Source organism: Hevea brasiliensis, chromosome 12 (assembly GCF_030052815.1).
Source record: "Hevea brasiliensis isolate MT/VB/25A 57/8 chromosome 12, ASM3005281v1, whole genome shotgun sequence".
NCBI lineage: Eukaryota > Viridiplantae > Streptophyta > Magnoliopsida > Malpighiales > Euphorbiaceae > Hevea > Hevea brasiliensis.
This window is the reverse complement of record NC_079504.1, coordinates 14,218,573-14,233,025: the sequence shown is the minus strand read 5'-3', so window position 1 is coordinate 14,233,025 and position 14,453 is coordinate 14,218,573. Positions and strand designations below refer to the sequence as shown.

The 14,453-nt window shown below is 37.7% G+C and overlaps 1 non-coding gene and 1 pseudogene across 1 annotated transcript; both read right to left on the bottom strand.

Moving 5' to 3' along the window:
- Window positions 1–13,902, bottom strand: part of LOC131171109 (uncharacterized) — a 57,904-nt pseudogene extending 44,002 nt beyond the window's left edge.
- LOC131171610 (small nucleolar RNA R71) lies at window positions 6,625–6,732 on the bottom strand. Its single transcript, XR_009142270.1, has one exon. It is a non-coding gene; the product is annotated as a small nucleolar RNA R71 (small nucleolar RNA).
- Window positions 13,903–14,453: the final 551 nt, after the last annotated feature.

The window sequence follows — 14,453 nt, the reverse complement described above, 5'->3', positions numbered from 1 at the left end:
AATCACACTCACCCCATTAATGGAGGAGGAACATATTATGTCATGCCAATTGTGAGTCAAAACAATTCCAAACATTTTATTCAAATGATCGTAAGAATCCAATAAATTTCCAAAGTTATAATTTCATTCACAAAATGGCAACACAATTGTAAATTTCTTCAATTTCACAAAAAAAACCCATGCTTTTTTCAATCAATAAGTATCCATCAAATACCATTCAAACAATTTTTCTCAAACCATTCACAATGTTTTTCAATCAATAAGTGTCCACCAAACACATTTTCACAATTTAAAACAATGATATGCAAATAGTCAATATTTATTTCCATTGAAAATAATTCAAAAGAAACAGCTTGTGTGCACAAACACCATTTAAAACAATAATATACAAATATTCAATATTTATTTCAATTGAAAAATTCAAAAGCAATAGCCAGCACAAACACAATTTAAAATAATAATGTATAATAGTCATAATTCATTTCAATTGAAAAATTCAAAAGAAATAGTCGTTGTGCACAAACCGATATTTGTCTAAAACACAATTTGAAGTGTTTATCGATGGTGTTTGGTAAACAATGCAACTCAATTATTCACTTAATCACCTAATATCATTGCGTTTTAGGTACATTAGGTTTTAGTATCGTTAATATGTCACATTCGATAAGGTTTTAGGTTTGGTATGTTTTACCAAAGTCATTTCCTCTTAGTGCATTTTAATGCAAATTCATCTAGTTAACTACAAACTTGTAGATCTAGGTCTTATTGCACAAATTTCAGGTCAATCCGAGTTAAGTAGACCAGTTATGGTCATTATACTATTGCTGGTCAAATGGTACCATTTTAGGTCAATTTTAGGTCAATTTGGTCAACTCTGGTTCGGCCAGTTTTGGACCAAACTTGTGCAGCTTTTTGACTTGCTTATGGTCATTTCTGGGCTTTGGTGTCTTCATAAGACTTGTAGGTATGGGTCTTAACTATTCATGGTTAAAATTTCAGGTCAATTGGACCTGTTTTGAGTGAGTTATGGCCTAAACACTCACTGCTACCCAAATGGTCAGTTTTTAGGTCTCAAGTGTACCTAATCCGAATTGGTCATTTTTCACATCACCTTGCAAGCAGAATTTTGGTATGTTCTCTCAATGAAAGTTGGCACATTTTGTGCCTAGTTTCACCTCAAATTGGTCTCATACCAATTGAGGTTACACATTTCAGGTTATGGGCTAAAATGTACACTGCCTCAATATGCATTTCACACCCCACTTCAAACACACATATACCTTGCAATTTGGTTCACTTCCCTACCAATCTGTTTTGGTGCATTAACCACAGTATAATCTACTTTACATTAACATTATTTTGGGCAGATTACCATTACCCTCAACACACCAAATATAATTCATATTTACAATATCTCAATACCATTACATACACACCTAAACACCACTAATTCTCACATACACTTTACACAATAATTTCATACACATATCCTTCATTCCTTAATGCCACAATTCTGCCAACACTCCCATGAATATACACATTTATTCAAGTGTCCCCAAGGCTGCCCAAATTTGTCCTTCAACATCAAAGTGCTGTCCAGTTACCCCATCAAAGTGCATCATTCACCATATATACATGCATTAAATCACTAGGTTACTAAATCACCATGATTAACATTATTTCTCATCAATTATATACACAAATACCTCATCAAAAACGTGACCCATGGCTGTCCAAAAATGGCTATCTCAATAACTATTTAAACTTCAAAATTTCCTTCACAAAACTAACACCCATAACATAAACATAAAGTTTAACAAGGAAATTCTCAAAAATGCAAACTTACCTTTAATTGTAACTTGCTAAACCTTCACCAAACTTCTCAAAATTGGTATCAATATCTTCCTTGTGATGTGTAGACAAAGTTTCATGAAGGAACCCAAGAGGTTGGAGTTGAAAATGGAGAGTTAAGAAAGCTTGCATGAAAAATGGCTATGGAGTTCCTCTCACCTCCATTCACGGCAATGTTTATGAAATGAGGAAGATGAACATTCTGATGGGTATAGTGGCCTTACATCAGCCACATTTTATGTTTAATTTAATCCTTTAGTGGTCCACTTAGTCATTTAATCATATAATAAGCTAAATGTGCATTTATTCCACATTAACCCATGATTTTCCACTATTTATTTTAGGTACCACCAATTTAATTTTTCATTTTATTTTCTTAGTGTAATACTATTTATTTTTAATGGACATTTAGGTCAAAAGACAATTCGTGTCAAATGACCATAATGCCCTTTTTCAATTTCTCACTTTTCTTTGTACTAATTATTTAATTTTTCTTTAATCTTTCTAATGAGATTAATCCTTCCATAAGGTTCTATTTATGTCCTAAAATGTTTTTTAACTTGATCACATTTCTTTGCTTTCTTTTTTCCTTTGTTTTTGTTGTTCTTTCTTTTCTTGTATTTCATTATTTTATGTCTCCTCACTCATATTGAAGTGTAGTTCTGTGTTACATTCTGGAAGCTCTTCTCACAATCATCTGTCCAAATGAATGGAACATTCTTCTGAGTTAACTTAGTTAGGGGAGCTGTTATCCTGGAGAAATCATGTACAAAACGCCTATAGTAGCCGGCTAGGCCCAGAAAACTTCGCACCTCAGTGACTGTTGTAGGCCTAAGCCAATCAGTTACAACCTCAATTTTCTTATGATCCACTTGAATGTCTTCACTAGAAACCACGTGTCCCAAGAATCAGATGCTTCCTAGCTAAAAATTCACATTTTGAAAATTTGACATATAGCTGGTGCACCCTCAAAGTCTGTAACACCATTCTCAAATGTCACACATGTTTTTCCTCGATCTGAGAGTATACCAAAATGTCATCTATGAATACGATGACAAAACGGTCTAGGAACAGTCTGAACACCCTATTCATCAAGTCCATGAAGGCCGCTAGTGCATTAGTGAGTCCAAAAGACATCACTAGGAACTCATAATGACCATATCTAGTCCTGAATGCTGTCTTTGGTACGTCCCCCTCCCTGATCCTCAACTGATGGTAGCCTGATCATAGGTCTATTTTGGAAAAGAATCTAGCCCCTTGGAGCTGATCAAACAGATCATCGATCCAAGGAAGTGGATACTTGTTCTTCACAGTCACCTTGTTCAGCTATCTATAATCAATACACAACCTCAAGGACCCATCTTTCTTTCTCACAAATAGAACAGGAGCGCCCCAGGGTGAAGTGCTCAAATTTATAAAACCCTTATCCAAAATCTCCTATAGTTGCTCATTTAGCTCTTTCAATTCTGCTGGTGCCATCCTGTAAGGCAGCATTGATATGGGGTTTGTACCCGGTACAACATCAATGCAGAACTCTATTTCCCTTCCTGGTGGCAATCCTGGAAGCTCATCAGGGAAGACATCCATAAATTCTCTGACAATAGGAACATTTTCAATATTAACACCTTCTATAGATGTATCTCTCACTAATGCCAAATACCCTTGACATCCACGCCTCAATCTTTTTCTAGCGCTAATTGCTGACACCAAGTTTTATGGAGTCGTGCTCCTGTCACCATCAAAGTTAAACTCTTCCACACCAGGTATGTGGAAATACACCTTTTTGTTCCTACAGTCTAAGGTGGCATAATGAGTTGCCAGCCAATCCATTCCCAAAATCACATCAAAATCCATTACAGGTAAAGGAACCAAGTCTGCTGGGAGGATCCTTCCATCCACTACTACTGGGCTACCCGAAAAAATCATATCCACATCTATGTTGTCACTAAGCGGGGTAGCTACAAACAAAGGGCATTCTAAAATTGTAGGGTTCCTACCCAATTTCATGGCAAAAACTGGGGAGACAAATGAGTGCGTAGCACCCAGATCTATCAAAACACGAGCCTCATAGGAACAGACTAGAAGAATACCTGTCACAACTGCATTGGAAGCCTGAGCATCTTGGTGGGTCAAGATGAAAACCTGAGCTTGACCCCTACCCTACGTTGCAGAGTCCTGATATTGACTTCTACCTCCTGACCTGCCTCCAAATCCACGTCCTCCTTGTCCTCACACATTTGGTAGGCACTGCCATCTTTGGAAGCACTAGGATACAACTGACGAGGAACATTTGCAACAAAACCTTGTGACCCCATCTGTGGCTCACTGAAAACTGGACATTCTCTAGCAAAGTAACCCTGTTGGCCATACCAGAAACATACTTCTAAACCCATCATATAAGGTCCTGAATGTCCTCTTCCATGATGCACACATTTTGCATAGTCATTTAGGTCTAATTTCACAATCATTTTATTTGATTATTAGTCATTTTTAGCTAATTTCATTAGTTAATTAGTTAGTTTTTCATAGTTGTCAATTTTGCACTAATTTGTAATTTTTACTTTGTTTTGTAGGAAAAATGGTGTTTTTGAAGGACTAAAGAGAATTTTGCCATTGAGGAGTGTCTTCTACAGCAAAAAGATGCCAAAAACAAGTTTTCAAGCTGAAATATGCATTGACCAAACTGTGCATAACTTGCCGCATAAGCTATGCAGTTCTGCATAAGGAGGAAGATCACTGTTCCAGAACCAGCCGAAATGTGCATAAGGAGACTGCATAGCTTATGCACATTCTCACCTCCCTTATGCACATTCACGAATTTGTGCATAACCTATGCACCAAGTCATGCAGCTTCGCATAAGTGACCCAGAACCAGCCGAAAACTGCATAAGGGACTGCATAACTTATGCAGTCCACTTATGCAGTCCCATAAAGAGTTCATTAATGAGCTGGCAGAAGATTCCCTTAATGTATTCCTCCTAGAACATACTATTTTAGGGCTCCATGTCAGAAAAATGCTATAAATAGTCCCATTTTCTCATTTTAAAGAAGGGGAGACAAGGAGCAAAGAAGAAGGAGGAGGCTAAGCAGAATTTGAGGAGTCATTTTCACCTTCCACACCATTTTCAACTAAGATTTGCAGATTTCTTCCTTCCTTTACATTTTTCTACATTTCTAGTGTTTAATTTCTTACTTCTTAGCTTAGATTAAAGCTTTATTTCCATTTAAACTCATCATATCTTGTAAGCATTATGGATAGTGAGTAGTTTACTTTTGATTCTGGAGTAAGGGTTGTAATATTTGAGATATTTTGTGGATTTTGATTGGGTAATCCATATTTTGTGGCCTTAATGAGTTTTATTCATTTCTTGTATGCTTAATGACATGCTTAATGTAGGATCCCATTGAGTAATGTTCTTAATCCATGGTTGAAGCACCGAAAGGAGAAGACCTTGTGATAGATAATCAGGAAATTGGACTTAATTAACTTAGACCTAGAAATAGGCTAAGGATTAAGAGGATTCACAGATTAATTAAAGAACTTAATGGGTCTTAATTAATTCTAAGTCCACGAAAGTAGGATTAGTTTGATTAAGGCACTCTTTGTCTCACTCGAAAGGGAATTCAAAGGATTTAAGGATTAATCTCCTTAAAACTCATAAGTTTCATAAGATTGTACAACCAATTTAAAATCCCAAAATAGCTCGAATATGAAATCCCGAACTCCGAAATCACCTTTTTACCATTGTTAATTTCTAATCAAATTTAATCATTTGCCATTTTAAATATTGCCATATTTGAACTTGCTTATTTCTATTTGATGCAATTTTAGTTTAATTAATACATTGTTGAATGGAATATTAAATATGCACATTTAGATTTCATACTCCATTACCCATTAATTCATTACTTAATCTCATAAATACTTCAATTTAGTCAACTTTTATATCGAAAATTCAATCATTAACACAACTCCTCGTGGGATCGATATTTTTCTATACTACTTGTACGACCCGTGCACTTGCGGTTGGGACGCATCAAGTTTTTGGCGCCGTTGCCGGGGAGTTGTTTGTTTAAGATTGAATTCTTGATCATTTTAGTTGTTTTTAGTTTTATCTTTGTTATCTTTTCATTTTGTGTTTGTTTGTTCTTTTTCAGGTACTCTTAATCTTTTATGAGAAGAGCTAGAAGCACAAGTGACACATCCTTATTGTTCAATCCTGAAATAGAGAAATTTTGTAAGGCCAACAAGAAAGAAACCAGAAAAAGAAAAGAAGCCTTGATAGAAACTGAATTAGAAGCAGACATGGCTGATGAAAGAATTAGAATTGGTGTTGGTAATGCTGGAAATGGTCAAAATAATGAAAATGCAGCCCATGGTGAAGAGGTAGTTAATGCAAACGTGCCTAGGGGAAGTATGATGGATCATGCTTTTCCACGTTTTGATGATTTGAGAGAGAGCATAGCAAGACCAAGAATTGATGCAAATAGTTACAAGATGGATTTTGGAGTTCTTCAAATGATCCAAAACTCTCAATTTGGAGGACATCCTTCTGAAAATCCACACACACATTTGAAGAAATTTGCTATGATTTGCGACATGCAAAAACAACCTGGAGTGTCTGATGATGCAGCAAGATTGAAGCTATTCCCATTCTCTTTGAAAGATAGAGCATTGGATTGGCTTGATTCTTTACCTCACAACTCCATTACAAATTGGGAGCAACTCACTGATGCATTTCTTGCACAGTATTTTCCACCTGGAAAAACTCAAGAGTTGAGGAATCAAATGACAGCTTTCAGACCAAGAGAAGATGAGACTCTTTATGAGTCATGGATGAGATGGAAGGAATTGGAAAGATTATGCCCACATCATGCCATTCCAAAATGGATGATAAATCAGAATTTCTACACAAATGTCACTCCTGCAATCAGAGGAATCATTGATGCTCAAACAGGAGGAGAATTTATTATAAAGCATGAAGATGAAGCTTATGAGCTATTGGAGAAAATTGCAAAGAATACTCATCTTTGGAGTAGTCCAAGAGGACCAGCTCCAACTCAAAAAAGGCAAGCTGCTGGAATGTATGATCTTGATCCATTCAACATGATTAATGCAAAGTTTGATGCACTTACAAATGTCCTTGCTAAGAAGATGGAAGATTTGAGTATGTTGGTTAGTTCATCATCATCAGCTGGAAGTTCACAACAAGTGGCTTATGCAGAGGAAACAACCAGCTGTGGAGTAGATTATGGAGAACAAGCAGCATATGTTGGTAATTATGGAAACAAGCAAATGGGAAATCCTTATTCTCAAACTTACAATCCAAATTGGAGGAATCATCCCAACTTTTCATGGGGCAATCAGCAAGGTCAAGTTCAAAATCAGAATTTTCAACCACAACAGCAGAGTCAAGTTCCATATCAGCAAAATAGGCAACCATTGCCTAATTTTCAGCCCAAAAATATGAACCCTCCACCAAAACAGCAAGAACGAAATTCCACCACTGAAGCTTTATTGCAACAGATTCTTGCCAACCAAAATAAGCATGATGAGGAGATGAGAGAGGTGAAAGCAAGGCTGGAACAGATGCAAACACACAACAGAATGCTGGAAAACCAGATTGCACAACAAGCATCTTCCTCAAGTGCCAAATCTTTTGGAAAGCTTCCAAGTCAACCAGAAAATCCAAGAGAGCAGTGTCAAGCTATTACTTTAAGAAGTGGAAAAGTTATAAATGATGAGAAGAGTGAAAACAGTGAGAAGAGAGAAAATGAAAAAGGAACTGATGGGAGTGAAAAACAAGAGAGTGCAGAAAAATGTAAGGAGAAGTTTGAAGAAAAAGAAGAGAAGTATATACCTCCTGAGCCCTACAAGCCACAACTTCCCTTTCCACAAAGATTTCACAAAGCCAAGCTTGATAGGCAATTTGGGAAGTTCTTAGAGGTTTTGAAGAAACTTTATATAAATGTGCCTTTTGTTGATGCTCTTTCACAAATGCCCTCTTATGCAAAATTCTTGAAAGAAATTCTCTCAAACAAGAGGAAACTTGAAGATGATGAAACTGTAGCTTTGACAGAAGAATGTAGTGCTATCCTCCAAAGGAAACTTCCTCCAAAGCTAAAGGATCCAGGGAGTTTTTCAATTCCATGCCACATTGGAGAATCTTGTTCTACAAAAGCTCTATGTGATTTAGGGGCTAGTGTTAGCCTTATGCCCCTTTCTATCTATGAGAAGCTCAACATGGGAGATCTAAAGCCAACCCACATTTTTCTTCAGTTAGCTGACAGAACAATCAAGTATCCTGAAGGGATTTTGGAGAATGTGCCCCTGAAGGTTGGAAAGTTCTACATACCTGTTGACTTTGTCATCTTGGACATGGAGGAAGATTCTAATATTCCAATTATCTTGGGGAGACCCTTTCTAGCTACAGCAGGAGCATTGATTGATGTGAAAGGAGAAAAGCTGACTCTTAGGGTTGGTGAAGAGCAATTAATTTTCAATATTAATAGCACTATGAGAAAGCATCATTCTGAAGCTGATACTTGCTTGAGAGTTGATATCATTGATGAGCTGGTTGAAGAACACTTCAGAAAGAAATATCCAGAAGATCCACTTGAAAATTGTTTGGTTCATGGAGGAGGCATAGACTATGACAACCCTCATGTAGCTGCATATACTCAACACTTAGAGGGAAGTCCACCATTCATTTCTGCTCCAGTTTTTCAACTCACACAAAAGGAAAAAGCTGAATTTAAGCAATCATCATTCAAGGAAGAAGATGCACCTAAGGTAGAACTTAAGCAACTTCCTTCTCAGCTCAGGTATGAATTTCTTGGCACTAATAACACTTATCCAGTAATTGTAAATGCAAATTTGAGTACTTTAGAGGCTGATAAGTTGTTAAGAGTATTGAGACAATTTAGGAAAGTTTTGGGATACACCATAGATGACATTAAGGGAATAAGCCCACACTTTTGCACGCATAGAATCAGTTTGGAAGAAAATTGTAAACCATCTATTGAACATCAAAGGAGGTTGAACCCAAATATGAAAGAAGTTGTTAAAAAGGAAATTTTGAAGTTGCTTGATGCAGGGATCATATATCCCATCTCAGACAGTACTTGGGTGAGCCCAGTACATGTTGTCCCAAAAAAGGGTGGAATGACAGTTGTCAAAAATGAAAATAATGAATTAATTCCCACCAGAACAGTGACTAGTTGGCGAATGTGCATAGATTACAGAAAATTAAATGTTGCCACTAGAAAAGATCACTTTCCACTTCCCTTCATTGATCAAATGTTGGAAAGACTAGCTAGGCATTCTTACTTTTGCTATTTAGATGGATATTCAGGTTTTTTTCAAATCCCTATCCATCCAAACGATCAAGAGAAAACCACTTTTACTTGTCCATATGGAACCTTTGCTTATAGAAGGATGCCATTTGGGTTGTGTAATGCACCAGCCACTTTTCAAAGGTGCATGATGGCAATCTTCTCAGATTTCATTGAAGACATAATGGAGGTTTTTATGGACGATTTTTCTATTTATGGATCTTCTTTTGATATATGCTTGGCTAACCTTTCTAAAATTTTGCAGCGATGTGCAGATACTGACCTTGTGTTAAACTGGGAAAAGTGTCATTTCATGGTTCAGGAAGGGATAGTGCTTGGACATTTGGTGTCTAATAGAGGAATAGAGGTTGATAAAGCCAAAGTTGAAGTGATAGAGAAGATGGCCCCTCCTACCAATGTCAAGGGAATTCGAAGTTTCCTAGGACATGCCGGGTTCTACAGATGCTTTATCAAGGATTTTTCTAAAATAGCTAAACCTTTGTCTAATTTGTTAAGTAATGACACACCATTTGTATTTGACCAAGAGTGTTTGGATGCCTTTTGCAGGTTGAAGCAAGCTCTCATCACTGCACCAATCATGCAACCACCTGATTGGAGCCTACCTTTTGAAATTATGTGTGATGCTAGCAACTATGCAATTGGGGCTGTTCTTGGTCAAAGAAAGGACAAAAAGGCTTATGCTATTTATTATGCTAGTAGAACACTGGATGAGGCTCAAACAAATTATGCAACAACTGAAAAGGAATTTTTGGCAATTGTCTTTGCATTGGAAAAGTTCAGACCTTACATTATTGACTCAAAGGTGGTTATATTTTCAGATCATGCAGCCATCAGGTATTTGCTCCGTAAAAAGGAGGCTAAACCTAGGCTCATTAGGTGGATTCTGATGCTACAAGAATTTGATTTGGAGATTAGAGATAAGAAAGGAGCTGAAAATGTAGTTGCTGATAATCTTAGTAGGTTGAAATTGGATGGTGAAGAATTGGATGAAATCCCTATTGATGAGTTCTTTTTGGATGACCAACTTTTCTCTCTTGTTGCTAAACTACCTTGGTATGCAGACTTTGTGAATTATCTATCTTGTGGAATATTACCTCTAGGTATGACATGGCAACAAAAGAAAAAGTTCTTGCATGAAGTGAAGTTTTATAGATGGGATGATCCTTTACTCTTTAGGAGATGTTGTGATGGTTTAATTAGAAGATGTATTCCTGAAGAGGAGGTACAAAGTATTTTGCATCATTGCCATGCTTCTGATTATGGAGGTCATTTTGGCATCTCTAAGACAGCCAGTAAAATTTTGCAAGCTGGTTTCTTTTGGCCAAATCTTTTTAAGGATGTGAGGAAATTTGTGTTGAATTGCGATAAATGTCAAAGGAGTGGAAATTTGTCAAAAGGAGATCAAATGCCCCTAAATAATATTCTTGAAGTGGAATTATTTGATGTTTGGGGAATAGATTTTATGGGGCCATTCCCTCCTTCATATGGTAATAGATACATCTTAGTTGGGGTTGACTATGTGTCAAAGTGGGTGGAAGCTATTGCAACTCCAACTAATGATGCTAGAGTGATAGTGAAATTCTTGAAGAAATTTGTCTTGAGCAGATTTGGAGCTCCTAGGGCTATAATTAGTGATGGGGGTTCCCATTTTTGTAATAAGCAATTTGAGAGCTTAATGAGGAAGTATGGTGTAGTGCACAAGATAGCTACCCCATACCATCCTCAAACTTCAGGACAAGTTGAAATTTCTAACAGAGAACTCAAGCATATTTTGGAGAAAACAGTGAATAATTCTCGGAAAGATTGGTCTATCAAACTAGATGATGCTTTATGGGCATATAGGACTGCCTACAAAACCCCTATAGGAACTACTCCCTTTAGGTTGGTGTATGGTAAGTCTTGTCATTTACAATGGAGCTAGAACATAGAGCATATTGGGCCATTCAGACCTTGAATTTTGATCTTAAGCAAGCTGGTGAGAAAAGGGTGTTACAACTTAATGAGCTTGAGGAATTGAGGATGGATGCTTATGAAAGTGCCCGTATTTACAAAGAAAGAACTAAAGTTTGGCATGATAAGCATCGAGAAAAAGGAATTCAAAGAAGGTGATTCATTTTTTTTGTTCAACTCAAGATTGTTATTGTTCCCTGAAAAACTCAAGTCAAGGTGGACTGGTCCGTATAGAGTTTCTAAGATTTTCCCTTATGGAGCAATAGAAATTTGGAGTGAAAAATCTGGGAATTTTAAGGTCAATGGGCATAGATTGAAGCATTACATAACTGGAGACCCAATACTAGGAGCAAGCTGTTACAAGCTCTCCAATCCCTCACCTCTTTTCAGTAAAATTCATGAAGAGTCCAGCTAAGGACTATAAATTAGCCCTCTTGGGAGGCATCCCAAGTCCTTTTATTTTGCTTTTGTTGATTTACTTTCATTTTCATTAATTTTGTTTTTATCTTAAATCTCCCCAAATTCAATTTTTGACATTGTTAAATTTTGTCTCTTGTAGATGTAATTCAATGAAGAAAGGGCTGGTGAACTGTTGGGGAAGTAATTCTTAACTTGAAAAATTTTGTCCTTCAAAAGAACTGATAAGCTTTTGCTGCATAATCTGTGCAGGAGCTGCAATCTAGTTCATGCAGAGGAAATGTACATTCTGCAGCAAAAAGGGTGTCTGCAGCAAAATGGCTCATGTTTTTGATGAGGTTGGATGTATATCAATGGAGAAAGGTTGGTGAACTACTGAAATTGCTATCTGGTTTATGCAGAGCAGAAAAATAGAATCTGCAGCAGATCACTTGTGTTTTTGGTGAGGTTGGGTGGGTAATTTTCTAATATTTGTGCTTATAATGATATTATGGTGGTTAGTTGGTCATTTTTGCAGTTTCGAGCTCCTTTGGGGTTGTAGGATTCAAGGTAGAAATGTTGCATTTTCTTGGCAAATCTTGGAGAGTTCATTTCTCAATTGTGGTTAGATGCAACTTCATGTAGATTTTTATGGAGTTTTATTTGCTAAATGTTGATTTGCAGAATTTGAGTCAAAATGGCATAGCTCTCAAAGGTTTTTTATGTAGGATCCATTTTTACATGCTTGTGTGATGCACTTTTGATGAACTTTGAATATATTGATGTGTTTTTGGTAAAAATTTCTCATGGTTTGTGCTTCATAGAATTATATTTCATCATTCCAGGGTATTTTTCACACTTGCAATTCATGTTCTATTGCATTCTTAATTTTGTTGAATGGTGCATAGGCAACTGCATAGCTTATGCAATCCTGCATAACCAAAATTCTTGCCATTTTTCACCTTTATTGCAAGTGCATAAAGAGAGTGCATAGCTTATGCAACTCTGCATAACCTCATTTTGTCAAATTTCATATCTGTCAAAACTTGCATAAGGTGAGTGCATGACTTATGCACACTTGCATAGCTTCAAATCCTTCATTTTCTCTCTCTGCCGAGTCTTGCATAAGGAGAGTGCATGACTTATGCACTCCTGCATAACCAAAAATCCAAAACTCCACCCGCCAAGGTTTGCAATAAGCAGAGTGCCTAACCATTCGAAGGTTGCATGCAGAAGTAGTGTGCATAACTGCTGCCGCATGACCAACAACCTAAAAATCAACCTTGCCGAGGGGCATAAGGAAGGTGCATAAGTTATGCACCTCTGCATAACCAAGAACTCCAAAAATACAACTTTGCCGAACAGTGCATAAGCAGAGTGCATAACCTATGCACTTCTGCATAACCAGAAATCAGAAAATCCCAAAAGTTGCCGAGACCTGCATAAGCAATGTGCATAGCCTATGCACTTCTGCATAACCAAAATTCTAAATTTCAAAACCTACCGCAGAGTGCATAAGGTGAGTGCATAGCTTATGCACATCTGCATGACCACCAACCAAAATTCCAAAACTTGCCGAATAGTGCATGAGCAGAGTGCATAACCTATGCACTTCTGCATGACCCAATTTTCTGAACAACCACTTCTGCCGAGAGATGCATAAGGGGAGTGCATAACTTATGCACTCCCGCATAACTTCGCTCCTCAACATTTCAAGGGTCACCGAAACATGCATAAGGACAGTGCATAACCTATGCACTTGTGCATAAGCATTTCTCTGAAGTTTAAATCATTTTAACACATGTACAACAGAGTGCACAGGTTATGCATAAATCATTTTCCCCTTATGCAGTCTCCTACAAACCCGATTCAAATTCATTTTCGGCAAAGAAAATTCCCACCACCTCCACTTCCCGACTCTTCACCCCACGACCGCCCTTCATCCTCCATTTCTTCCGGCATTCTCGCCGTCTCTCTCCCATCTTCTCCACCAGCGCTCTCATCACGAAAACCCTAAATCCCCCTACATTTTCATTTCCCCCTATCTCTTCTCCATCGACAATGGATTCCCCTCCACATTCCCGCCCCGCCTCTCCTCTCGAAGTCTCTCCATTGTCATCCATACATCCCACGTCCAATCCTCCACCACAAACGACACCCCCACCACCTCCATCAACCACATACAAACGCAAAATCCGATCCAAATCCGTGCGACCCATGTCCTCTGCTCCTCCTCTGTCCAAACGCAAAGACCCACCCACCCCATTTTCGGAACCACCTCCTAAAAAGCCCAAGGCTCCAAACCTCTACACCTTCTTCCAAAGAAAAGACAATTTCAAAGAACCCCATTTGTATCAAAGCTACCTGGCCTCTCCCGATACAATTCAAAAGCCGCTTTCAAAACACTCAAAGATAGAAGGGTACAACCTACTAGGTATATGTCTGCTGATGCTCTACAATCTCTGGGTTTATTTGACAATGTAGTTGCATTTCTTGACGGTATGGGTTGGACAGAATTTGTGCATAAGCAAGAGGTAGTTTATCCGATTCTAGTCTTGGAGTTTATTTCTTCATTCTCTGCTACCCTCAACTTGCATGATGTAGACCATAAGCCAATTATGACATTTAGATGCTTGGGGCAAAATAGAGAAGCGTCATTAGACCAATTTCATGGCATTTTTGGTTTTGCAATTGATGGGTTCTTTAGAGTACCACACCTTTGGAGTAGAGGTAGCCAACAAGGGCATCCGAATCTGCCCAATTTTGGAGAATCATAACAAACCAACCTCAAACTTTCTCTGCTGGTAGATCCAAAACATCCCAAATCCTTGATCCTGCACTTAGGTTTATTCATAGGCTGATGGCTAGCACCATATTGGGCAGAGGGACTAGTTCGTCTT